Source organism: Balaenoptera physalus (assembly GCF_965194825.1).
Source record: "Balaenoptera physalus genome assembly, chromosome: 2".
In the NCBI taxonomy this organism is placed as follows: Eukaryota; Metazoa; Chordata; class Mammalia; order Artiodactyla; family Balaenopteridae; genus Balaenoptera; species Balaenoptera physalus.
In genome coordinates, this window is record NC_138883.1 from 177751295 (window position 1) to 177775609 (window position 24315).

The 24315-nt window shown below is 47.8% G+C and overlaps 1 long non-coding RNA gene across 2 annotated transcripts in view; it reads right to left on the reverse strand.

Annotated features, from left to right (window-relative positions):
- LOC309654920 overlaps positions 1 to 23451 on the reverse strand; it is a 39960-nt gene extending 16509 nt beyond the window's left edge. For both annotated transcript variants that reach the window (XR_014260508.1, XR_014260509.1), the window contains exons 1-2: positions 21288 to 23451; positions 19444 to 19586 (exon numbers count right to left, since the gene is read on the reverse strand). This is a non-coding gene — a long non-coding RNA (uncharacterized lncRNA). The remainder of the gene's footprint in view (positions 1 to 19443; positions 19587 to 21287) is intronic.
- Positions 23452 to 24315: the final 864 nt, after the last annotated feature.

A 24315-nucleotide genomic window follows, 5' to 3' on the forward strand; every position in this document is an offset into this window, starting at 1 on the left:
CTGAGAATTTTAGAAATTTTAGGCCTATCAAAATGTCTTCATACAGAAAAAATACCCAACCAAATAATCAAAATAAATTCTGGCAAATAAGGTTCTGGGTTCTAAAGGTGTTTTATTAAGTAAGATGGCTTATGATAATAGTTATTGTAATAATAGATTGTATCAGTCATAGTCAATATATTTCTATAAGGGTCAGTCTTGTAATGATGAATAAGTTCTGGTCTTGGTTCCATTGTGTATGAATAACAAGGTGGGAAATGATGGTCCCAGGGTATTATAGCAAGTATGGGCATGGGAGCAATTTCAGAGAGTGACCATGGGAGCCAAGAGAACCCTCCCTCAAGGGGTGGTGGCCGTGTTGTGAGGAAGGGTCTCCAGTCTCTGACTTCCACTGACATGGTCTTCCCCAAGAGCTGGGAGTCAGGAAACGTGGCTTCAGGCACTGGCTGTAAGGCTGAAGGGCTCGTCGTTCAACATCCATTGACCTCATTTTTTGAATTAACAATGATATTAGCATTACCTTTATCTAGGATATTCTATAGGACAGGGCATTAAAAACTGTCTTATTAGCTACCATGTCTAGGTCACGCCACTTTATCCAATGTCTAGTGGCTTCCTAGTAAAAGTATGTCCCACAAAGGACTCAATACTGTCATTCTTGGCCAGAAAACTCATCAATTTCTTGGCCCTGTGATTTCAGACAGTCTCTGAAAGTTCTTCAAGTCCAATTCCTGACTCCTGGAAGGCTGTTGTGAGTTAAGAACAGGACAAATCTAAGCAAAAAGTCACACAACACTATCAAAGTGAAGTGCCTCATCTTGTACCACAAGTCCAGGTGGAAACTAAAAGTGACAAAGAGGTTTTCCAATGATGCCATCCCCCTACAAAAACCTCTGCATTATTTACCGTCAGGGATTCAGACAATTCACCACTTCTAGGAGTTTCTTGGGAAACACCACTCGTGTCCCTCTTCCAGGGTCCTCTGCAATGGGTCTCTGCTTTGGGAGAGTTGTTTTGACTCTTTTCTACCAGATCTGGAACTTACGTCTCCAAAGTCTTAGCTGAGTTAAAATACTGACTCTTTGTTAAATACAAAAGTAATGTCTTTAGTTTCAAATCACTCCCCATAAAATACTTACTGATTACAAAGGGGAAAAAAGGGTCTGACAGACATCACCTCATCAAGGGATCAAAGTGAACACCCCCCAGTAACAAGACAAACTGAAATCATGAACTGATAGGATGCAGTGAGAAAAACACAGCATCACTTCTGTGATACTCTTGCCAAATACAGAGAACCTGAATTTCATCATGAGAGAACATCAGGCAAACCCAGACTGAGAGCCATTCTATAAACGACCCGGACTGTCATCTTCGAACATGTCAAGTCATGAGAGTCAAGGAAAGCCTGAGGAGTGTTCCAGATGGAAGGAAACTAAAGAGACATGACAACAGAAAGCAATGTGTGATTCCAAACTGTCTCCTTTCACTACCAAGAAAACATTAGGATAAGTGGCGAAATTTTAATCGGGCTGAGGATTAGGTGGTAGTAATGCATCACTGTTAATTTCTTGCTTTGCAAGGTTGTATAATGGTTACGGAGGAGAATGACCTTGCTCGTATTCGGGGGGGAGAGTGCATCGGATTAGAAACGTACTCGCAAATAGTCCAAGGGGAAGAATTATTTGTACTGTACTTGTTACTTCCTTTAAGTTAGTGATTGTTTTGAAATCTAAAATACATACACATATATGTTTTTAAAAGCATGCCTTACATATTAGAGAGCTAGAAAAGAGTTTTTTGTGTGTTTTTGTTTTTTCTGGGTCCAACTGGAAAAAAGTCTTCTTTATTAATGTATCTTTCTCAGAGGTGGCTGGAAATGCTCCTCTAAGCTTGATGCACCATCTTCAAAGGATGAGTTCAGCTTTGAAACTGAACAGACAAATGTGAAAACATCCAGGACTGTTGGAATTATCAGCCTGGGCTGATAAAAACAAGCTTCATATAGATTGTATGACTTATTTCAAACCAGGGCCTGGTTCCGGAACCACAAAATACGTGGTGTCCCTACTCTCACACTGAATTGTTAGGATCTACTCACTAAAGAAAGTCCTTTTCACTCGTCACAGTTCTCCCAGGAGAGAGAGAGAGAGAGAGAGAAAGATGCCTTTGAAACTGCCCTTCACAACAAAGCAACACCTTTTCCTAATAAGGCCATCCACACTCTCAGACAGAATCAACCACGCAATATAGTTCAAGTTCTCTGTGCGTGCGATGTCAGACAGCAAGCAAAACATCTATTTATATGTTTCGTGATAATGACGTATCTCTATTGTTCAGTCATTTCTCTACATCTTACAAAAAAAGCAGTGCTCTTGGGAACAGCCCTGGCTGCATCACTCCTGGCCAAACATGGGGGACTTGACCATCACCACAAAGCTGCCTCAAGTTACGGCTTGGCTTCCAACTTTGCCTTTTTACCCTTTTTAAGCTGAATAGAACAACTAGTTAATGAGTGAGGCATAATCTGGAGGTGGAGGCAGCAAAGACGAATTTAATTTGGCCAGAGGTCTGCAACTCAGTCTCTTTCCTCCTGAGCGCGGCGTTCTGTTATGTTCACGGTGCATTCCCTCTCTGGTTTGTCCCAAACTAAATGGAGAATGGAATGCGCCGCAGTTCAAACAGAACCCAGCTCGACAATAAAACCAGGGCCAGGCCTGCTGCTAACCTTTGGGAGTGTTATTGTCAAAAGTCTTTCTGGAGGAGAAGGAAAAAGCCAGTGTCATCGTTGAGATGTGTGCAAACCAGGGGTTGTTCCGGGCCACAAATCACCCCTTCCCCTCCGTTTCACACAGCTAACGTGAGTGGAGATGCCCGGGGCTGCATCTCCTGGTGGAAGGTGGGGCTTTTGTGATGGGGTTGGAGAAACTCTCCAGGGATAAACTGCTCCAGGAGCAATGGAGGTAAGAAGTGGTTGGGGACAAAAAAAAGGAGAGAGAAGTCACCGAGATCAATGTTGCAGGAAGCAGTAGGGAAAGTCTCCACGTGGGTTACTGGAGGGATTTTAGAGAGACTCTCTGGATCCAAAGTTTCTGGGCGAAGGTTGCTTGTTTTTCCTTTCTTTGAAAGAGACAGGTGTCTCAGGAGGGCTATGGCCTGGGAAAAAGAGGCTTTTTCTCATCCTGAGTCATATGAAGAGCATTCATCCTCTGGGCCAGGTGGGCAATCTCCCAGGAGACAATAAACCACTAACAAGGCTAGGACCTCTCTGTGATCCCACTGGCATGGAGTGACAGAGAAAGCTGACCTGGGCAGCAGGACCCCTGAGTTCCAGCTGCAGTTTTGAGATTAAGCGCTGGTGGGACCACGGAAGGAGCCTTTGAGGATGCGGTGACGCAGTTTCCCCACCTGTGTAATGAGTGAGTTGTGCAGGGTCCTTCCTGGTTCCACCCTTCGTGCCTCTGGTCTTGGTGAAGACCCAGCATGGCAAACAGGAGGTGCTGTTCCTTCCGGAAACCTGCTTGAGAACCACATCTCCCTGCTGTACCATGGAGACAGAGCGGACCCATGGAACCCAATCGATGCTGTAGGAGGGCAAGACTCAACCCTTGCCCTGGCTGTGACTGCTTCACCAAAAGCCCGGAGAGAAAAGATGGGCTCTCCTTCCCTGGTGGGAACTCTAGCTCAAATCTCACTTGCTTTGTGACAAAGGCTAGTGACATAACGACTAAAACCATGATGATAGTCTTACTAATGATAGCAGGTGACACCTAATGAACACTCACTACGTGCCAGGCCCCTTCCCAAGCCCTTCCTGTCTTTATTCCTGTACCCTCTCTCTACCTTGTTTACAGATGGGGAAACCAAGGCACAAGAAGGCTGGGTCACTTGAGTTAGGACACACAGCCAGTAGGCTGTGGGGCTGCGATTTGAACTCTGACAGGCAGTGGCCATTCATGCTGTCCACTTTGGGGCATCTCTTTTAATGATCTTACCATATAACACCTTTGCTTCAACTCGTCAGTGGCTCCAATCACCTAGACTATAAGCTAAAGTCAACCCCCTTGGCAAGGAGTGCCCAGCCCTGCGTGAGTGCCCTGGCCACCCTGCCTGGCCTCACCTTGCTGCCCTGTCCACCTGCATCCAAGGCTCCAGATGTGAGGGTCATTTGCCTTCTCCAAGTGGACCATGCTCTCTCCCTGCCCTACTTCTTTTGCCTGGTAACCAGCCCATCACCATGTCCATCTGGCAAATTCCTGGTCAGACATCACGTCATGAACAGGGAGGCCCCTTCTGAGGAGACTTTTCTGGCTTCTCCCGGCGGAATGAAGCACGTTTCCCCGTCTGTGTTTCTCCACATTGTGTCCACAGTGTGCACATCTCTGTGTTACAGACCTGAGCTCATCGGAGCAGAGCTGCCTGCTTGCCCTGGTCTGTTTCCCCACTGAACTGGGACTTCCACTGCATCTCATTTAGTTTTGTATCCCCAGTGTCTAGCGCACAGCAGACTTGCAATAAATATTTGCGGGATTGAATTACATGACTTGGTGACTTTGGATTCATATGTCTTCCCGGGGCAAAACTTAGATCGTAAATCCTTGGAAGGCAAGGACGGTTCCTTCCCCCCGCACACATTTCTCGGTGCTGGGGGCATTGTTGGTGCTAAGCAAGTATTTGTTAGGTAAATGAATAAATGAACAACTCCCTTGAGGAAAAGCTTTAACATGAAATGGGTAAAAGGAAGATCTAGATCCAGTTACCAGAAGAAACACCCAGTTTTCTGGATCTTATCCACAGAAGTAACCAATGGGGCTAAAAATGGTGGACAGTGAGAGATAAAGAAATTATTTCAGGAACACAGAGCAAGTAAAAGGTCAAGCAGGGAACATAGCTTTTTAGATTAGGAAAAGAGCCTTGTTAATATAACAGTAATTGATATTTTGTTCCATGGGAAATCTGTCTCCAAATTTTATTTTCCTCTTGATGTTGTACTGTTTACATGAAACCAAAACTACTCTGATGTATTAGTGCCACTGACTATTCTTTCCACTAAATACCAAGAAAAAATTTACTTCCACCGGTCCATAAACACAAACTCATTTTCTTTATTATGTCTTTGTTTTCTCTTTGTCCAATTACTTGAAAATAAGCTTTATGCTTCTACAGGGTATGAGGTGATGAGATTTCTGACCATGAGAGAGGAGTTTTCACAATCTACAGATATAAATCTTGGAAACTTATGCTAAACCACAGAAGAAATATTTAAACAATGACAGATTCCTTTCTTCCTTTTTTTTTAAGGATTTAAATTTCTTTCCAGTAATTCTAATTTCCCACTTCAGGTCATTTAAAAGGAGGCCCCAGAGTAAAATTTTATTGTAGACCCCAACTTAATCTCATCACTCCCTGGAAACACTCCACCCTCAAAGGTGGCCTTATAATTTGGGTCGGAGTTTGTTGTTGCTGTTGTTTTTAGGTAGAAACTACCTCTCTAGCCCTTTGATTTACATCGCATTTACTTCAAAAGATACAGTCTTTGAGGGGAATAAATGAGCAAATTTAATATGTGTTTAAAGTATTCTCTTAATTGTTTCTGTACGTATTTCTGGAAAGAAGGACATTTTTGGAGGAAGAATAGTCACGAACATTACTGGCAGATAGAGACCATCTGGAAGAGTTTATAAAAATCACAGTTTTTGTTCTGGCTGGGATTGATGGTCTGGCCCTACTTTTTCAGTTGGGGAAACTGAGGCTTCTTAAGGGCCTGGAGGAGATCTCAGATGCTGGCTGAGTGGGGCCCTCATTCCAGGCTTCCCGATGCCCAGTCCAAAAGAGCCAATCACAATCCCACTAACTGCAAAAAGTCCTCCTGGTGACCACGACTCTGAAGGAAATTGTTGGTTAGGAAAATTCCAACACTGGGGAGCATCCTCTGTTACAAAAGATGCCAGATAATGAACCTACTTTACAAGCGTGTGAGCTGTTCAGTAGGAGGAAAGGAAGAATAAGGGGCATGGAAGTGAGGCCCGTTATGGGAGAGCACCTGACTTTCAAAAAAATGACTTTTATAGTTAGTTCACAGCCTTGACTCTAATGATGTTCCTCCCTCCCCCGAAAGGACAAATGGCCCACCCATGAAAAAAGATGATGTACTCTCTGAGTTTTAGAAATCATAGAAAACGGACTAAATAAATACATCATTATGTCAGAAGGAAATGATGCAAGGGAGACAAGGGATTTTCATATTTGACCTGAAGAGTGGAAGTTTAAAGCTTACATTACCATGGAAGGGTTGAAAGGGTTAGAAACAGGTAACGTACAAATGGGCAGAAAAAGTAAGATACCTGCTCCAGGTAACACCAGGCAGAGATGAGAAGCCCCGCCCACCAGATGTGGGAAGCAGGGCGTCAGGAATCCTCTGGAGGGCACCAGCCCGTTGGGAGGGCAACAGCTTCCTGCGCACAGAGCGTTTCCTGGTGTCACCTGGAGGGATTCATCTCAGCTGTCCTAGGGGTGACCGCGTGGAAACCGGACTACAGGACAATTCAGCCACACCTACCAACGTGTCACCTGAATATAGCCTGGGTCCAGCGAGCCAACTGCAAGGGGTTCATTCTACAGACATACTCACAAACACACGCCAAGTCACGTAAAAGGCTGTATTACAGTAGTATTTGTGACTACATGATAGGGGAATGACCTAAATGTCCATCAACAGGAACGGGTCACACAAGGAACATCTGTAGGAAAGGAATGAGGTAGAGGTACATACGAGCGTCTCTGCAGGAGAGTGTGTTGGCATGTTACCTTTCATGTAAAAAGCAGGGGATGTACTTATGAATGCATAAACAATGTCCAGAAGGATACATGAAAGTCTGTTATCTCTGGTTCCCTCAAAGTCTAAGGAAATCTCCACAATGACAATAATAACATCATCTCTCTCTAGACAGAGCTTACATGTGTTGGCACCCATTTGTGAACTTTACATGAATTAACAAACTTAATCTCCATTTTACAGACAGGGAAACTGAGGATCAGGGACTTTCCATAACTTGCCTAAGGCCACCCAGGCTGGCAGTGGAAGAGCTGGGTTTGAACCCTGGCAGTTTGCCTGAAATCTATGCTCTGAACCATTACACTGTGAAATTTACTTTTCATTGTATATCCTGTTTAACTATTTGAAATTTTTCCGTTACCGTATTTATTCGTATATGTTTTCAGTGAAAAAAAATGTAAAAAGAGACTGGTTGGCCCCTTCCCTTCTTCTCATTAGAGCCCCAGACTGGTCTTTGGGTGAAAGACCTATAAGAGGGAGGATACAGTGCTGGCAGTGGGTGGGTCCAGATGCAGGAGGAGTCCAGGGGACTGAGGTGTCTGCTGGGGGCGCGCTGGGGTGGCTTGGGGAACACGTACATGGGGGGTGAGGAGAAGCATATCACTTCTCCATGGGCTGCACTTCCTTTCTTCGATCACAACTCTCTATCTCGATTAAAGATTTGCTGTTTTCATCCTGCTGCAGAACATGCAAAACTTTGCCTTACCAGCAACTGTCATTGACTTTTGACCATTCATCGTGTTTTTAAGAGTCATAAGCAATTTTTATTTTCCTGCAGAGCTGTGGGAGTATCTGACTTTCCCACGCCAAGCAGCAGTTCTGAGGGAGTTGACTCCCATAGTGATCTCTGTACACTTCAGGTGCAGGGAGAGTAGGAACTTGATAAACCAGCCTGAGGTCAGAAGAAAAGCAGGAGAGGGGCCCCAGGTAATGTGTGATGTGACCTCACATGCTCGCAGGCTCCAGGTTCACCGAGCCAGGCAGGGAGCATGGCTTCTTCCTGGCCACCCGTTTTTCCCAATGGTTCAATGTATTATAGCGCTGAATGCAAAATCCTTTTGAAATTTTACAATAAAATACAAGAAACCTTATGTGTGTACTACGACTTCTGTATATGCCTCCCCCTTCCCTGAGCATTAGAGATGATAAATTCACTGACTTCCAGGTAGGGGTAGCCTGGGAAGATTACTGAGAAATGTTCCCAGCCTGCTAATTGGTGGGTTAAGTTTGCTAGGGCGGGAAAGGCAGGGAGGTCAGAGTCTAGCTCAGGACGAGTGGGGTGGAAACCTTAGGATGCTTTTTAAACCATAAGATGGGGGCTTCCCTGGTGGCACAGTCATTAAGAATCCGCCTGCCAGTGCAGGGGACACAGGTTCGAGCCCTGGTCCGGGAAGATCCCACATGCCGCTGAGCAACTAAGCCCGTGCGCCACAACTACTGAGCCTGTGCTCTAGAGCCCATGAGCCACAACTACTGAAGCCCGTGCGCCACAACTACTGAAGCCCACGCGCCTAGAGCCTGTGCTCCACAACAAGAGAAGCCACCGCAGTGAGAAGCCTACGCACCGCAACGAAGAGTAGCCCCCGCTCGCCGCAACTAGAGAAAGCAAGCAACGAAAACCCAACGCAGCCAAAAATAAATAAAATCAAAAAAATTTTAAAGTAAATAAATAAATAAACTATAGGATGAGAGACGTGATCTGGTGTATGTTTTTGGCTGCTGTGGAGGGAACACTATCGAAGGAAGAGTGGAATCAGAGCAGGGGAGGTGCTGTTGTGAGATTCCAGGGGAAAGATGATGGTGACCACGATGGCGAGAGCTGGGGAGGTGGTGAGGAGTGGCTGGGCCCGGGGTCTGCTTCGGAGGTAGAGCCGTAAAATTTGCTGACGTGGGAGAGTGAAGCATATGGGAATCCAGGATGACTTGGGAAGGAAGCAGGTGTGGGCTCTGAAGGGTGGCGTGCGGCCTCCTGCCTTATTCCAGGCGGCCTCTGGCGGGGGGGGGCGTGGTCCCTGGAAACAGGGGCCAGGGATGAGGCAGGTGCTGTTGTGATGAGGAGCCCTGGATCCAGGGCCAGGCTGCCTGGTCACCCCCTGGTCCTGCTGGGCACTAGCTGTGCGGCCTTGGAAAGGTACTTAACTGCTCTGTGCCTCAACCTCCCCATCTGGGAGGGAAGGAGGGTTCCAGTCAGGATCAACACACGCGAATCACTTAGAAAAGTACCAAACATACAGTACGCTCAGGAGACGTAGCCCCAAGAAGATGGAAAGCAGGAGGGACCTTGCGGGTTTGGGGGTCAAGCCGAGGCTACTTTCTCCCACGTGGGGCGGTCTTCATTGGGGTAGAGCTGCCCACGGAACCAGCCTCTAACAGAAACTTCTGAGAAACTTTCAGAGGCTTCAACGTGACTGTTTATCCAGCCAGAAGTGATCTGTGAGGCAAGTTGTTCTCTGATAAACACAGCAATTTGTGAGGAGTTTTTGGTTTTTGTTCTTGGAAAAGAGTATTGTTGTTATATAGACTACAGTGAAGAGAACAATTTGTAAGCCTCAAAGCCTTGGCCTCAAAGTTATTGTTTTATTGAACTGCTCTCTGAAATAGTTCCGTTTTGCCTTTTTTTTTTTTAAAGCAGTATTTAATAAACCAATTTGAGCAGGAACAGAACCCCTGCAAACGTAAGAGGTGGGATCCTCATACGGTAAAAAGATAGTGTTATAGTTAAGAGCTGTCCTCTAGAACTGAGCTGCCTGGGCTTGGTCCTGGCTCTGCCTTAGACCCACCGTGTGACCTTGAGCAAGCTACCTAACCTCTCTGAGCTTCTGCTTGTCTCAGATACGAAATGGAGATGATAATGAAAGCTTACACATAGCTTGTGGTGAGACTGGAATAGAGTAATGTGTACAAAGTAAAGCTCACCATAGTAAAACCTGCAGTAATTAGGAATATTATAGTAGTAGCACATGACATACAAAGTAAACAAACATAAGACATTTTTAAAAACCCCACAACGCCCACTCCATTTTCTCACTCCCTATTAGAAAGTATCAGACAGTTCACACTGCAGTAACGAAACCCTCCGAACCTCAGTGGCTTGGGAGAGGGACAGAGATGGGGGTGGGGCAGGGTTTCTGCCTGGTCTGTGATGTCATTGGGTGGGTGGCGTCACCTCTGGTGGTCTGCACCAGAGGGAAGGGGAGCTGGAGAGCCAGGCACCGCCTCTTAAATGCTTCCTCCTGGAAGTAACACGTGCCATCTCTGCTTGCGTTCACCAGCCAGAACAAGTCCTGGCCTCGGGGAGCTCTAGGGAAGTAGGGAAGTGAAGTCCCCCCGTGGCCGGAAGTAGAGGCTGGACAGTAAGCGGGTCTCACCCAGCCCCCCGGGGCCCCGCCAGGCAACGTCCCAGCTCAGCAGGAGAATGAGGCGTGCGTGTCCCCCTGAGACAGGGGACTCCATCCCTACAAGGCATCCTCTCAGACACCCCCAGTCTCCTGTCCTCCCAGCATCAGGGTGGCCCCCTAAGAATATTTTTAACAGTACTGAGTCCTGCAACGTCATAAAAATGGCTCTAGAAGCCTGTCCAATAAGCACTATGTGTAGTGATATTCTAGAATTCCGGGTTTTCACTGTAATTTTGATGACAAGGTGGTCATCACCATGAGAATTCATAGAAGAAAGGCTGAGAACTAGACCCCAACCACCTCTTATTTAATACTGAAAGCAGAATGTAAAGCGAGGTGCTCTAATCATTGGCTCTCACGATAAGGTTTAGATTCACCTGAAACCCTCTCAACGTTTAAAGTTTTTACATTACGAAAATGTCAAACACACTCAAAAGCAGAGATGATTGTGGAATGAAATACTTATACGAAGACTTGGTATCATTTCCCCACGGCTGCTTCTGGATGTATCTCTAAAAAATACAGACTTGTTTTTTTTACATGACCACAGCCCATTATTACACTGAGTAGTTCCTGGGGCCCCCTTATTCCCAGCCTGTGATTAAATTCGCTCAACTGTCTAAAATTTTGATTTGAAGTTGATTTGTTCTAAGTGGGATCCAAATTGGGTCTACAAATAGCTGTTGGATGGTATGTCTCTTTTTTTTTTTTTTAAAAAAAAGGTTTTTGTTGATTTATTTGCATTTCTTGGATTACTGATGATACCGTAACACATTGTCTACCACCTGAAGTTACTTCTCTGCAAATTGCCTGGTCAGCTGCAATTCTATTATTTGTGAGTTATTTTCATTTTGTTTGTGGAACGGTATTATATGTTTTTTTAATTGAAGTATAGTTGATTTACAATGTTATATTAGCTTCAGATGTACAGCATGGTGATTCCATGTTTTTACAGGTTGTACTCCATTAAAAGTTATTACAAAATAGGTTGTTGTGTCTTCTAAACTAGAGAAGCCCCTATTTCTGCCCCCGCCCCACTGTGTGCCATGGGCTGATGGCAGATACAGTGTCAATGTCCTGTGGAATACCCCGCTTTCTGGATTTGTCTGCTTCCTTCCTTGGGGTTCATTCACTTTCTTCTTTTGGGTCCTGTCTCCAGAAGTTAGCTCTGGAGGCCCGATTTGGTTTCGACTCAGCTGTTCTGGTAAGGAGCTTTCACAGGAGGTGCCGGGCGGCCCACAGCGCATCCCATCTGCAGGTGCGCGGGGTCCTGTTGCCCACCTAGCGGGATGCTTAGCGAGTCGCCCGTTATCAAACGGACGTGCAGTCGTCCCTTCGCGTGCAGATCATTCATTGGCGAGTGTGGCTTGATCAATCATTTCATTAGAGGTTGCAAAAGGCTGTTTTTACAAATTCATTACCTTTTCCCATTCCTTAGTGAGAGTCCTTCAATAAAGTGGTTTTCCCTCATCCACTTAGAAACGGGGTCTATTTCATTACCCTCGAATACAGTTCATAAGGAAGGGCTGGATAGGAGCTTAATTCTTTCCTTTTAAGGCTCATTTTCAGAGTAAGGATTTGGTGCCCTAGTTAATTCCCGCGGTGTCCAAAGGTTGTGTTTCTTGGTTGGTTGGTTTGGTTGGCTGGGGTTTTTTTTCTTTTTTTTGGTGGGGGATGAGAGTCTCTCTCTCAAATGGTGAGGATGATGATGATGATGATGGACTCATGGGGTTTTACCTATTTAGTGTATTTCAATCAATTGCATTTACCAATCCTTTTTGTTCTTCTATTTCTCCCTCTTTAGCCACTGGGAGGCCTTCCACTTTGGCTCCTACGTCCTTTTCACGTGACCCATCAGTCTCTGCTTTCTTTCATCACAACATATCTCAGCTCCTCTTGCCTGTTTCCTGCCTAGACTTGGCAGTAGCTGTACCTCCAAAGAGCCCTGCTTCCTCCTAGCGGGCCTACTGATTACATTCTAGAACACAAAATACATGTCTCCCTACGCTCATCAGCCTGGGCACGAGAGCTAACATCTCTTCCTACCCCACCTCCCCCAGAGCCGCCCACTCAGCAGCTCGGCTTTCTCCCAAAGGTCTGGAATAGATGACATTCTGCGGTCCCCTCATAAAGCTTCATTGCATTCCAAATGGGTAAATAATTGCATTCTTAGTATTTTCCTGATGCAGCTGTGAGTCTGAGAAGTGACAGACGCAGTGAAATGTAAACCAAGGCACAAGCTAGTCAGAGAGCAATGTGGACTTATAAGCAAAGGGAACCCTGAGGTCAAGGGAGCAGTGAGATGAGGGCAAGGGGACCAAGACATGAGGTGGCACCGGGTCTTGCCCTGAACTCATGTGCCAGCCCTGAGGGACTGGCCCCCTTTCCCTGGGAGCATATCACCGTCTTGGAAAGAGGGAACGCAGCTTCCAGAAGGATTCCCAGGCAGCAGAGGAAGAGGAAGGGGACCTGACTGAGATCAGCTGAATACACCAAACCATCAGCGGTGGGCAGGGGGAAGAGGCGCCAGAGACAGCTCCTGTCCCGTCCACATCCACCAGGAGCCAGTGACACAGGAGGGGGCGGACGCTGCCCTTTGCAAAGACAAATGAGCAGATCCGATGAATGAACAAGGGAATGTCCATGCCAAGTTCCCTTGAACTTGAGCAAGGAAACTTGGTACAAATTATAAACATCAGTAAACGAACTACCAATTGGGTTCCTGAATCACTGGCAACTTGGAATTCAGAGGAGAGCCCTTCAGAGATGTGACATGGACTCTCTAGGTGCGAGGTGAGACAAAGATCTGATTTAACCACCAGCCCCCCCCCCCTTGGAATAGCGGGTTATCTTTCAGAGAAATGCAATGTTGATCTCTTCTCCTCGACTTTGGCTCGGGACGGAAAGAATCTTCCACTGTGTGTCTGGAACTCGTGGAGACCGGGCACGCAGAATCTAGCTAAATTTACGCTCCGGGCCGCATGCCATCTGTTAAGCCCTGTTGTGCAATTAGCAGAGCTCTCCTTTGTAAACCGTGTGGCCTCCTGCACAGCTCGCTGAGTCCCTCCATCAGAATAAGTTTTATGTGGGCCGTCACTGCTCAGGTCTCTGCAAGTCCTTTCCCTCGCCCGAGACCATACAAGGTCAGGGCTTCTGTCCACTTCGTTTCAAGGGTCACCTAACCAGGTCCTGCAGGATTTCACATCTGATTCAAAGGCGCCCGGCGTCCTGGTGTTCCCAGGAGAAATGTGGGGAAACGAAACCCATGGCTGACACCTGGAAGAGGCTGCTGGGGGGCTCCAGGGGGGCTTTGCAAAACCCCGTGTTCAGGCAAAGCCCCGGTATTTTAAACAGACAGGAAGCTGGCAGAGAGAGCCTCCCCGATTGACCAGCCTGTCGATGTCATTTTCTGCCTGCCGTGCCAGTCTGTCTCCTGAGGGCACAAGTCTGAGGTGGCTCTGAGACAAGCACATTCGGGGTGTGCTGACTCGTGATCTCAGTGCCGCTGGGGTCCCCAAATCCAAGGAGAAGCCGCACCCAGAAAGCTCTCGGCGGGCGCGGGGGTGGATTTGGAGCACCCGGTCCAGCATCTGTTCCTGCTACTTGTACTGTCACCCTCTGCAGCCATCACCCTCTCTTTCCGTCCCCCCTCCCAACCCAAACGGCCCCCGCCCTGACAGTGGCCGCGCTGAGTAGGTTAATGCTGAATTACGAATGCCAACAATGACCGATACTGATATTACTGAATGTAATACTGAGCGTCGGAGCTGAAGCGAGACAGCAGGGGTGGCGAGATCTCACCTGGGGTCTCTCTGGGGAGGGGGTCCCAGCCCCTTCTTTGTCCTTTCAGGGATAAACATTTTCGAAGACTACCGGGAAAAGGTTTCAATTTGAAAAGCGTTAAGATGCACGTTCAGCTGGTAGAAGCCGCCGCTCCTCAACTGATGAGAAGACACTGAACACGTTGGGAAGGGACTTCCCAGGTGGTCCAGTATCCACCTTGCAATGCAGGGGACACAAGTTCGATTCCAGGCGGGGGAACTAAGACCCCACATGCTGCGGGGCACCTAAACCCGCGACGCAACTGCTGAGCCCGCGTGCTCCGGAGCCCACGAGCTGCAGCTAAGACACGATGCAGCCACGTAAATCAATCAGTAAATATCTTTTTTTTTTTAACGTTGAGAAAACTGCTGGGAAGCTGATTTCAGGGCTGGAGTTCTGGACCTTTCTCTGTCTTCAAGCAGGCCTGCCAGGGCACTCTATTCTCAGAGCTTCTACACAATTCGGGGTGGAGGGCCGGAGGGGAACATGGGAGGAAGCACAGACAGGCTTGCTTCAGACTTCCCCGGACTGTCAGCGGGGTAAACATGTGAGGCTCAACGTCAAGTCAGTGCTTAGCGGCCTTGCTCTTCGATCTCCCCACTGAGCTCATCTGGGGGCCTCCCCTGGGCTGGGGGCAGCTCTACGGGCCCGGGGCCCCAGATCCGTGCAAACCGCCGGCTTCCCGGGTGTCGTGTGGGACCGCCTCCTGCAGGGGGCGCTCGGGAGCCCCTCGCCCTGTACACGGGGGTGGCGTGGCCTCGCAGAGGGGCCGGCGCCAGCTCTGCAGGATTTCCCTCTGGTGCCAGAGAACAACCCCGTTTTCTCTGCCCATCTTTTCTCTCTCCTGGTCCTGCTACATAGGGGCGGTTCCTCCTCCCAGTCTGCCCCTCATCTTCCATTTTCCTGTCCCCTTCTCCCCCTCTCTTGGTTCTCTTCTTTTCTCCTTTCCTCTGTCTACTTGTGGTCTTTTCCGCCTGCATCATCTCCGCTCCCCATCAGTCCACCTAATCAGTCAAGTCACCAAGAGCCTGCTGCGTGCCAGGCGGTTCTCCGCACCGGAGATGGGGCAGGTACAAGGCAGAGAGATCCTGGACCTCTAAAATGGACCTGCTGGGCGATGGTGGGACAGACTGATGACACGGAAGCCGAGGGGTGGATATGGTAATCTCAAGAGGTGAGAGATGCAATAAAGATAAATTAGAGAAATGAGACAGAAGGTGATGGTGGGGAAGGGAGCACTGTTGTAGCCAATTTGGTTGAGGAAGGATTTTTTTGAGAAGGTAACATATACTTCGGACTTGAATACTGAAAAGGAGGTGGCTGTGTGAAGAGCTGAGAGAAGGTCTGGCAAGTGCAAAGGTCCTGAGGCAGGTGGGAGCTGGTGTATCTGAACTGGGAAGGAGGCCAGTGTGGCCGCAGCTTAGCGAGCCCCAGGTACCGAGGTGGATGAGTAAGTGGGAAAGTTGTAATCTGCAGGAAAGGGTTTGGGTTTGATTCTGGTTGAGTCAGGAAGACGCTGGCAGTATTTAAGCAGGTGAGTGGTAAGAGAATATTTCTGTCTTAGGAAGCTTCTGTCTGTGCAGAGGGGCAGGGGTGGTGGCCAGGAGGCCAGCTGGGAGATTTTGCAGTAGCCCAGAGATAATAGGGGCTTAGACCCTCAGCGGAGCAGAAGAGGAGAGACAAGAGGTCAGATTCAGGGTACCTTTGGGAATCCGACTGGCTAAGGCAAAGAGATAAAGAGGCTAAATTTCCTTTCCTTCCCTTTTCTCCCCTTTCCTCTTCGGCCTCCTTCTCCTCCTCCTTTTTCTCAATTGAATGGTGCCATATATTGAGAGTAGCAGGTTAGAGGTGGGGAGAAATCAAAAGATACACTTTGGCCATGGCCTCAGCTAACCTCTAAGGCAACTTGGAGAGAATCAGAAAGGCACCCCCATGGAAGGTACCTCCTCTGCTGTGGGGTTGGAGCCCACACCTGAGCTCAGGGCTTAGGAAGCTGGGCATGGGCTGCACGCCCATCTGGCTCCCTTGGCTGGCTGCCTGAGGCAGTGCACAAGCTGGACAACGGGCCATGGCGACCCTGGTCTGGCCCGTATCACATCGGAGATACCTGTTAGGCATCCAAATAGAGATGATAGGTAGACAGCTGAATATGTGGGTCTGAATTTCAGGGAGAAATCGGGGCTAGAGATGTGAATTTAGGAGGCATAAGAAAAGACAGAATTTAAATTCAGCGGGTTGTTTGAGATGCCCTAGGCTGTGAGGGTGAAGGAGGAAGAGAAGCAGGCTAGGAAGTAAGCCTGGGACACTCCATGATGCAGCAGTCAGGAAAGAGGAGGGGGACGCAGCGGAATGACCCAGAAAGAGCTGCTGGTGACACGGGGACAACCTGGGAAGCGACGACCCAGACAGCAGATGAAGAGAGGATTTGAAGAGGCAGAGATGGGCTCTGTCAGGTGACGCTGAGGCTTAAGTAAGATGAGTGGTGAGCGGAGCATCTGGTCAGATGGAGACTCGGGGTGCAGAGTGCGGGAAACGGGGCAAAGCTTGACTGGAATGGGCTGGGCACAGAGAAGGAGACAGAGGCGACCCTGTGGAGGCGTTCTGATAAAAGGGGGAGAGAGAAAAGCAGGAGGTGAGTGCGAGCACAGGGCAGGCAGTGAGGTTCAACCAGAGAAGACCAGGAGGGCAAAGAAAGAGTAAGGGAAGCAAGGGACCAGAGGGTGTCTGCAGAGTGATCATTAGCGCATAGGACACAGACTCTTATTAAAAAAAAAAAAAAAAAAAAAGGCCTGAAATACACATAAGAGAATATATATAGTCAAGACCTTTCCTAGCTCAATCGCAAGGGCAGAAAGTATTAATAAGAGGACTATTTGATGAAATGATACATGTATCAAAGTTACTGTAAAGGAATCTGCAAGCAACACTTATAAACTGACTTTGAAGCACTTGCTAAGTCCAAGCTCTGTAGTGAGAATTTTATATGCATTATTATTTAATTAATTAATTTATTTATTTTTGGCCGCATTGGGTCTTTGTTGCTGCACGCGGGCTTTCTCTAGCTGCGGTGAGCAGGGCTACTCTTCATTGCGGTGCGCGGGCTTCTCATTGCAGTGGCTTCTCTTGTTGTGGAGCACGGGCTCTAGGCGCGTGGGCTTCAGTACTTGTGGCACGTGGGCTCAGTAGTTGTGGCGCACAGGCTTAGTTGCTCCTCGGCATGTGGGATCTTCCCGGACCAGGGCTTGAACCCGTGTCCCCTGCACTGGCAGGTGGATTCTTAACCACTGTGCCACCAGGGAAGTCCCTATATGCATTATTTTTATTTAATCTCGGTACAATACTTTCTTATAGGCACAGAATCTGAACTTTCAAGGCTGTGCAGTTAACTAAGTTATAATGCTTCTTCAAACTTGGAAAGGATATTTACAACATATATGACAATTTTAAAAGATTGAATATTCATTAAGTATTAAAAGCTCTTATACATCAATAAGAAAAAGAACCACTTAATAGAAAGATAAAGCAAGGAGCTACAAACAGGCAATTCAACAGAAGAAGGAAATACAAAAGGCTAATAATATGCTCCTCAGCACCCCTAAGATACAGGAAATTCAACAATAATAAAAGCCTATTAGTTTAGCAGAGATTAAAAACATACCGAAAGTTGGTACTGTCATTCATTTTGCCAGAGCTTAAATTGGTACAACCTTTGTAATGGCCAATTTGGCAATATTTGAGGTCATCTCCTTTTACCCAGTGGTTCCTATTTACAATTTATTTTATAGAAATCAAGCATGTAAAGATATATGTTCAAATATTTGTTTTAGATTATTTATTATAGAAAAAAATCCAAATGGCCACCAATCAGGAACTGGTGACATAAATTATGGTAAACCATAGAATGAAATATAATGAAAAACTTTCAAATATTGAGGTAGAAGCCAAAGAACTGACCTGTGAAAAGTCTACAGCATATTGTTTAGTGAATAAAAGAAATGTATTCAGGGCTTCCCTGGTGGTACAGTGGTTGAGAATCTGCCTGCCAATGCAGGGGACACGGGTTCGAGCCCTGGTCTGGGAAGATCCCACGTGCCGCGGAGCAACTAGACCCGTGAGCCACAACTACTGAGCCTGCGCGTCTGGAGCCTGTGCTCTGCAACAAGAGAGGCCGCGATAGTGAGAGGCCCGCGCACCGCGATGAAGAGTGGCCCCCGCTTGCCACAACTAGAGAAAGCCCTCGCACAGAAACGAAGACCCAACACAGCCATAAATAAATAAAATAAATTAAAAAAAAAAAAAAGCCTGCCTGATTTTCAGGAATATTTAAAAAAAAAAAAAGAAATGTATTCAGTGTGTAAACGATGGTTCTATTTAGCCTCGTGTCTACTTGTTTGTGTAGAGACAAGGTATAGAATAGCATACACGGAACTGTTCTTTGGGGTGTGCTTTTGGGGAGGCTTTCACTTTTATTTTCTATGTTTCATTGTTTCAGTTATCTTCCACTGAATATATATTATTTTTATAGTCATAAAAAAGGAAATAAAATGTCATATAATTAAGACGCTTCATCAGGATGGGAGTTCCTTTTTTTTTTGGCTCTGTCAATCGTTACCATTTTCCCTCTCCCCCCTCCCCCTGCTCCCCCTTCCTCCCTCCTCTTTCTTCTCTCTCCTTCTACCGATTCCAGTTGAGTAGCTGTGTGCCACCCTGCCCAGATTACAGCTGCATCGCCTGTGGAGGGCGGAACTCTATCCATCAGGTATTCTGTACCCGGCACGGTGACCAGCACCCCTCCAGTGCAGGCCGCCTCAGTTAGCACTTGCTGTTGAGCAGTGGATTCAAGGATGGTAACACATCTGCTTTCCACTGTTCCACTGGAGCAGCGAGGCTGTTACACTTGCTGGACCCACTGTGAGCGGAGAGCTCACTACACCGAACGCTCAAGGTCAACTTGTTGAAGGGCTCACAGAGAACTCGGGCTGTCTTGAGGTCTACGTTCGGGTCAGCTATTTGCCCTGTGCTTGGCACAGAAGCCACATTGCACGGACTCCATAAACGCTGGATGCGGTGATTATAGTTAACGCTGCCGTACGGTTACTCACAAGTTATTCAGAGGGTAGATCCCAAGAGTTCTCATTACAGGGAAAAAGAACATATTTTTTTTCTTTTTTTTTTGTATCTATACGAGATGATGGATGTTCGCTAAACTTATTGTGATGATCATTTCATAATATATGGACGTCAAATCATTACGCATCCACCGGAAACATATACAGTGCTGTACATCAATTATATCTCAGTAAGACTGGGGAAAACATGACTAAGATAAAAAATAAACGTGGAATGAATGAATGGGTGGACAAAAGAATAAATATCAATGTATCTTACCATTGGTGGTTCCTGAAATATTCTGCGTTCAAAACCGTCATACCTGAGACCCTTGCTCCTCGAGCTGTGACCCGACGATCAGCAGCAGCGTTTCACCTGGGGGCTCGTTAGAAATGCAGCATCTTGTGCGCCCCCCGGACCTGCTGAAACAGATGTGCATTTGGACACGATCCCCAGCAATTCGCATGCGTGTGTGTGAGGCCTGCTTTAGAGGGAAAGCAGTTGGCAGCTGTTTTTTAAATTTCTGGGTTTAATGTTCTCTAGCTCTTCGGTACTTAATTATGAGACTTTATAGAGGTTTCACTGGAGAATCGGCTAAGAGGAGGCGGCCCTGCATAACGGCAGACTTTCGCCGGCTAGGAGAGAGTTTACGGAGCAACGTTTAAATCAAGGATAAAATGTCTGTGTTCCCACGATGCGGCTAGTCCTCTATTTCCGCTTTAGCTGTGCCGGGTTCCAGCCTCCCCTGGGATGGTCAGGATTGAGGCAAGAAGGCCTCCTCTCTGGGTGAGTGAAGCAAGCTGGCTATTTACCCTGCACAGCCTGCACCTGAAGCCAGGTCAGTGGTCCTATGAAGCTCCCCGGCGGTGGAGTGTTTTCCATCTGGGAAGTAGCTCAGAGCCCAGCTCAGCTGCCAGGGACAAAGAAGGCTGTGGCTCTCGCCCTGCTTTCTGCTGGCCCACACTCTCAAAGCCCCATGAAATCAGCCTCCTCCATCCAGCTCTTTACAGACAGGCGGGGTGGACTCCGCAGGGGTGTCCAGGATTATGATGGAGGGGCCCTGGCAGGGAGGAGTGGAAAACAAGTCCTGATTCCAAGCCCAAGTCCTGGTTATGAGCCCCTTGCTGCTTTCCAGAAGACTGCTGATGCAGGCTGCCCTCGGCCAGGGCTGGTCCAGCCTCCAGAGCAAGGCCCAGGCTGATGTCCACTGGGGGGGCGGGGAGGGGGGGCACACCCACTCCCCATGGGGAGGAAGGTGGCTTCACCTGGTCCATCAGCTGAAGAGCTAGGAAGTAGCTGGGCTCTCCCTCCTCCCCCCTCCCCTCCCTCCCCTCCCCCTCCTCTCTCCCCTCCCCTCCCTCCCCCTTCTCGCTCCCCCTCCCCCTCCACCCTCCCTCCCCTCCTTCCCCTCCCCTCCTTCCCCTTCCCCTCCCTCCCCCCTCCCTCTCCCCCTCCCCCCTCCGCCTCCCCTCTCCCCTCCTTCCCCCTCCCCTCCCATCTCCCCTCCCCCTTCTCTCTCCCCCTCCCCATCCTCTCTCCCCCTCCCCTCCTTCCCCTCCCCTCCTTCCCCTCCCCTCCTCCCCCTTCCCCTCCCTCCCCCTCCCCTCCCATCTCCCCCTCCCCCTTCTCTCTCCCCCTCCCCGTCCTCTCTCCCCCTCCCCCTCCTTCCTCCTCCCCCCCTCCTCCATCGCCACCCCAGCCCCACCTCCTGTCCTTCTCGCTCCCTTTATCTGGGGGCAGGCAGGAGCGAGCTGAGCTGGCCTCTGATGATTCTGTCTTTGGCTGCAGAAACTTGACTTTGGGTCAGGATCAAGATTCCAAAAAGACGGCCTCCCTGCCGTCCTGATTTTATTGAAGGGCTCCTGCCAGCCCGTCTGAAATAGCAGAGATAAGTATAATCCATTTTCATCGTAGCCAAGGTCGTTGGATAAAGTTGGAATTTGATAAAGAGCTAAACTGCTATTGAAACACGGGAAACCTTGCTGAAGCAAGTTCTTCTAGCTGCTTCCTCACACAGAGTTAGTGCAGGGCTCCAGGTCCAGCCAAGACAGATTCCTGGGCCCGGCAGCTATTGACTTCAGCTGCTAAAAATTTAGCTTGCTACTTGTAACTCCCTCGCTCACCTGCTGGGAGAATCTCGATAACTGGCAAAAGCTGAGTCCAGTGGTTCTCGGGGAGCAAAGCGTAGATGGCTTGCCTCTGCCCCCCGCTATGCCTCAGGGGCTGAGAAGGCAGTTCCCATCAGGAGCAAGAAACATCCCCTCCGTTCGCATTTGCAAGGTGTGTTCCACGTGGCCTTTGTGGCGTGGCAAGAGTGGCTGCAGGTGTGCTGGAGGATGGGCAGGTACCGCCCAGGGAGCATTTAACCCCGCCCCTCGCTGGCAACTAAGTTATCCTTTTTGAGTCCCAGCTCCTTTAGTTGTAAAATGGGAACAGCAACGCCCACTACAAAAGTTTGTTGGTTAAATGAGGAAAGATCCGCCTTGCTCCATCGTGGGTGCCAGTAAATATTTGTTCTCTTTATTGGCACCAAAATTCTTGGTGGAGATGTGAGAGAGAGGATTGGGGGTATCACGGTGACTTTTTTTCAACCTACGTACCTCTATCCCCCCCAACTCCCTGCTGCCTGAGCCGGGTATTCAGATGTCCTCCCCTCCTGCCTTCGCCTCCAGGTCCTTGAAAATCACGGCCACAGGCACCAACGTCCCCAGTGGGAGTAGGCCTTTGTCAAAGTGCAAATTCTCCTTGAAATTTCCTGAGTCCCACCACCAGGGCATGAGTGCACGTCTTGGGTGTGCCCTCCTAATCCCCAGAAGTGCTTCAGCTTCAGGAGCAGACCAAGCAGGGGAGGAGAGGGAATGGTGATGGGGGAGAGGCGAGGAGAAGCGGAAAAGGGCAGAAATGGGAGGCAGAGGCAGCAAAACCATGATGCGGTTCTCCCCCTCCGACGGCAAATCACTTATTTTGTGGAGGACAAACCTGCTGCTTTTATAGGGGACTCTTCCTACACTGGCCATTAGAGTTTACAAAGATTTTCTGCAAGATCTCAGTAGGAATCCTGATTTTACAGTGAGCCAAATTTTCACCACCTGACTCCATCTTGAAAAGAAATCTGTCCCCAGATATTCCTGGATATCAGCTTTCAAAGCCAACATTTCTCTTTCATAGACGCAGATAGAAAATTTTAAAAAATGATTAAAAAAAATCTGCAAATCTTTGTTTTCCATCAAGATGTATTAAATATTGAAGACATTCAAAAAGGAATAAAGAATACTATAATGAAGGTTGTCATATCTCTCAACCAGTTTCATTGTATAGAGTTAAAGACAACAAATACAAAATATTTTCCTAGAATATGTATCAACGAGATAACAATGTGTAAAAAGGGTAGCAAGGGCCCAGTGAACAGACTTGGGGATGGCGGTTACCTTGCGTGGGGACATCGAGGGAAGAGGGTAGGGGGGACCCACAGCTTGGGGTGCTGTTCAGGTCTTGGCCTTCTTAGACAATGGCGTGAACCAAAGTCTGTTAAATTCTGCCTTCAAAATTCAAAAAACAAAAAGCCCAAGATGCTCAGTGAGAGAAAATTCCAGCTCTCTTCAAAGTCACAGGTCTAAGAAAGGACACTGGACTTACTGAAGTGACATATTTCATTCAGCGACTAGGCAATTTGGATTCAGCTCAGATTTGGGCATCGAGCCCACGTTTTTGCTAACGCAGTTTACGCACACAAAACGAGGTGCTGCCTAGCGAGGCCTGTTCTATTTAGGTGCCTAAAGAAGCGTTAAACAAATCACACAAAAAGCACAAAATAAAGCCTGTGTGAGCGGCACATATGGAACTTTATATTATAGACCATTCTCCCTTCTTTTCAAAGGAAAGGCATTTCCGTAAAGTGAGCGTATTTACTGTACATCTGGTATCAGACCTATTCAAGATCGCCGTGAAAAGATTATTTATGACTCAACAGCTACTCTTGTTTACTACATAGATGACATCATCATCCCAATATTGTTACATTACATCAGCCTTTGCCCCACTTTTATTGCCTTTGCTATCAAGCCCGAGCCCAGAGAGTAATAAAAACATGCAATTCCAGCCTTCTCTGAGCTTGAAGGTTTATTCCAGCTGGACCACCCTTGGCCCAAAGAGAAGCCCCCTCTGTCTGCTGTCTTGAGCATTCGTCCCCCTTAGTGGGATCATTTCTCAAGGAAGGGCAGAGTAACATCTTCCAGGGGTACAGAGCCTAACAGGGGTATGAAAGCCAGCAACCATTCATCTTCTTCAATAACACCATCCCAATTTTGTGGAGGGAGGATGGAATTACTCCTCTCCTGCGAGATGGATCTGGGAGAAATTGTTATTCATGACGCTATGCCCTCCTCCAGTTAAGAGACAGTCATTTGACACAAGCTAGACCAAATAAGCTCTTCACAACCCAGGAACACCTCTGGATTTTGAATCGCAATCTCCTCTTGTGCGGAGGAGGGAAAAACAAGGGGCAGAGATGAAAAGACAGAAGCCATTGGAGCTCATTTATGTGAGTGGCAGTGCAGTCAGCCCTCGGCATCCACCAGGGATTGGTTCCAGGACCCCCATGGATACCAAACTCCAAGGACGCTCGAGTCCCTTATATAAAATGGCATACTGTTTGCATATACCAATGCACATCCCCCTGTAATACTTTAAATCTTGTCTAGATGACTTATAATACCTAATACAATGTAAATGCTATATAAATAGTTGTCTGCTAGTGGCAAATTCAAGTTTTGCATCCTGGAACCTTCTGGAATTTCCCCCCCAAATATTTTCAATCCACAGTTGGTTGAATTTGCAGATGCAGAACTGGCAGATACTGAGAGCCGACTGTAGTTGGGTTTATTGAAGTAAATTTCTAGTCCCTAGATGGAGACACTCCTGCCCTGGGTGCCCTGACAGCAAATGGAAACTACGCCTTATCTTATAAAAGGGTCCAGGTTTCTGCCCCATTTTGCAGGTCCCTGGATTCTTCCTTGAGAAGGGGACCACCCGTATCAGGAGGTGTTGAGTAAAGTTTGTTTGTTTCACTTACGTTGCTGTCTTTAATCATCTTTAACAGGTTACACTGACCCCAAGTTCTAGGTCCCGTTCCTTCCAATGAATTCCCTTTAT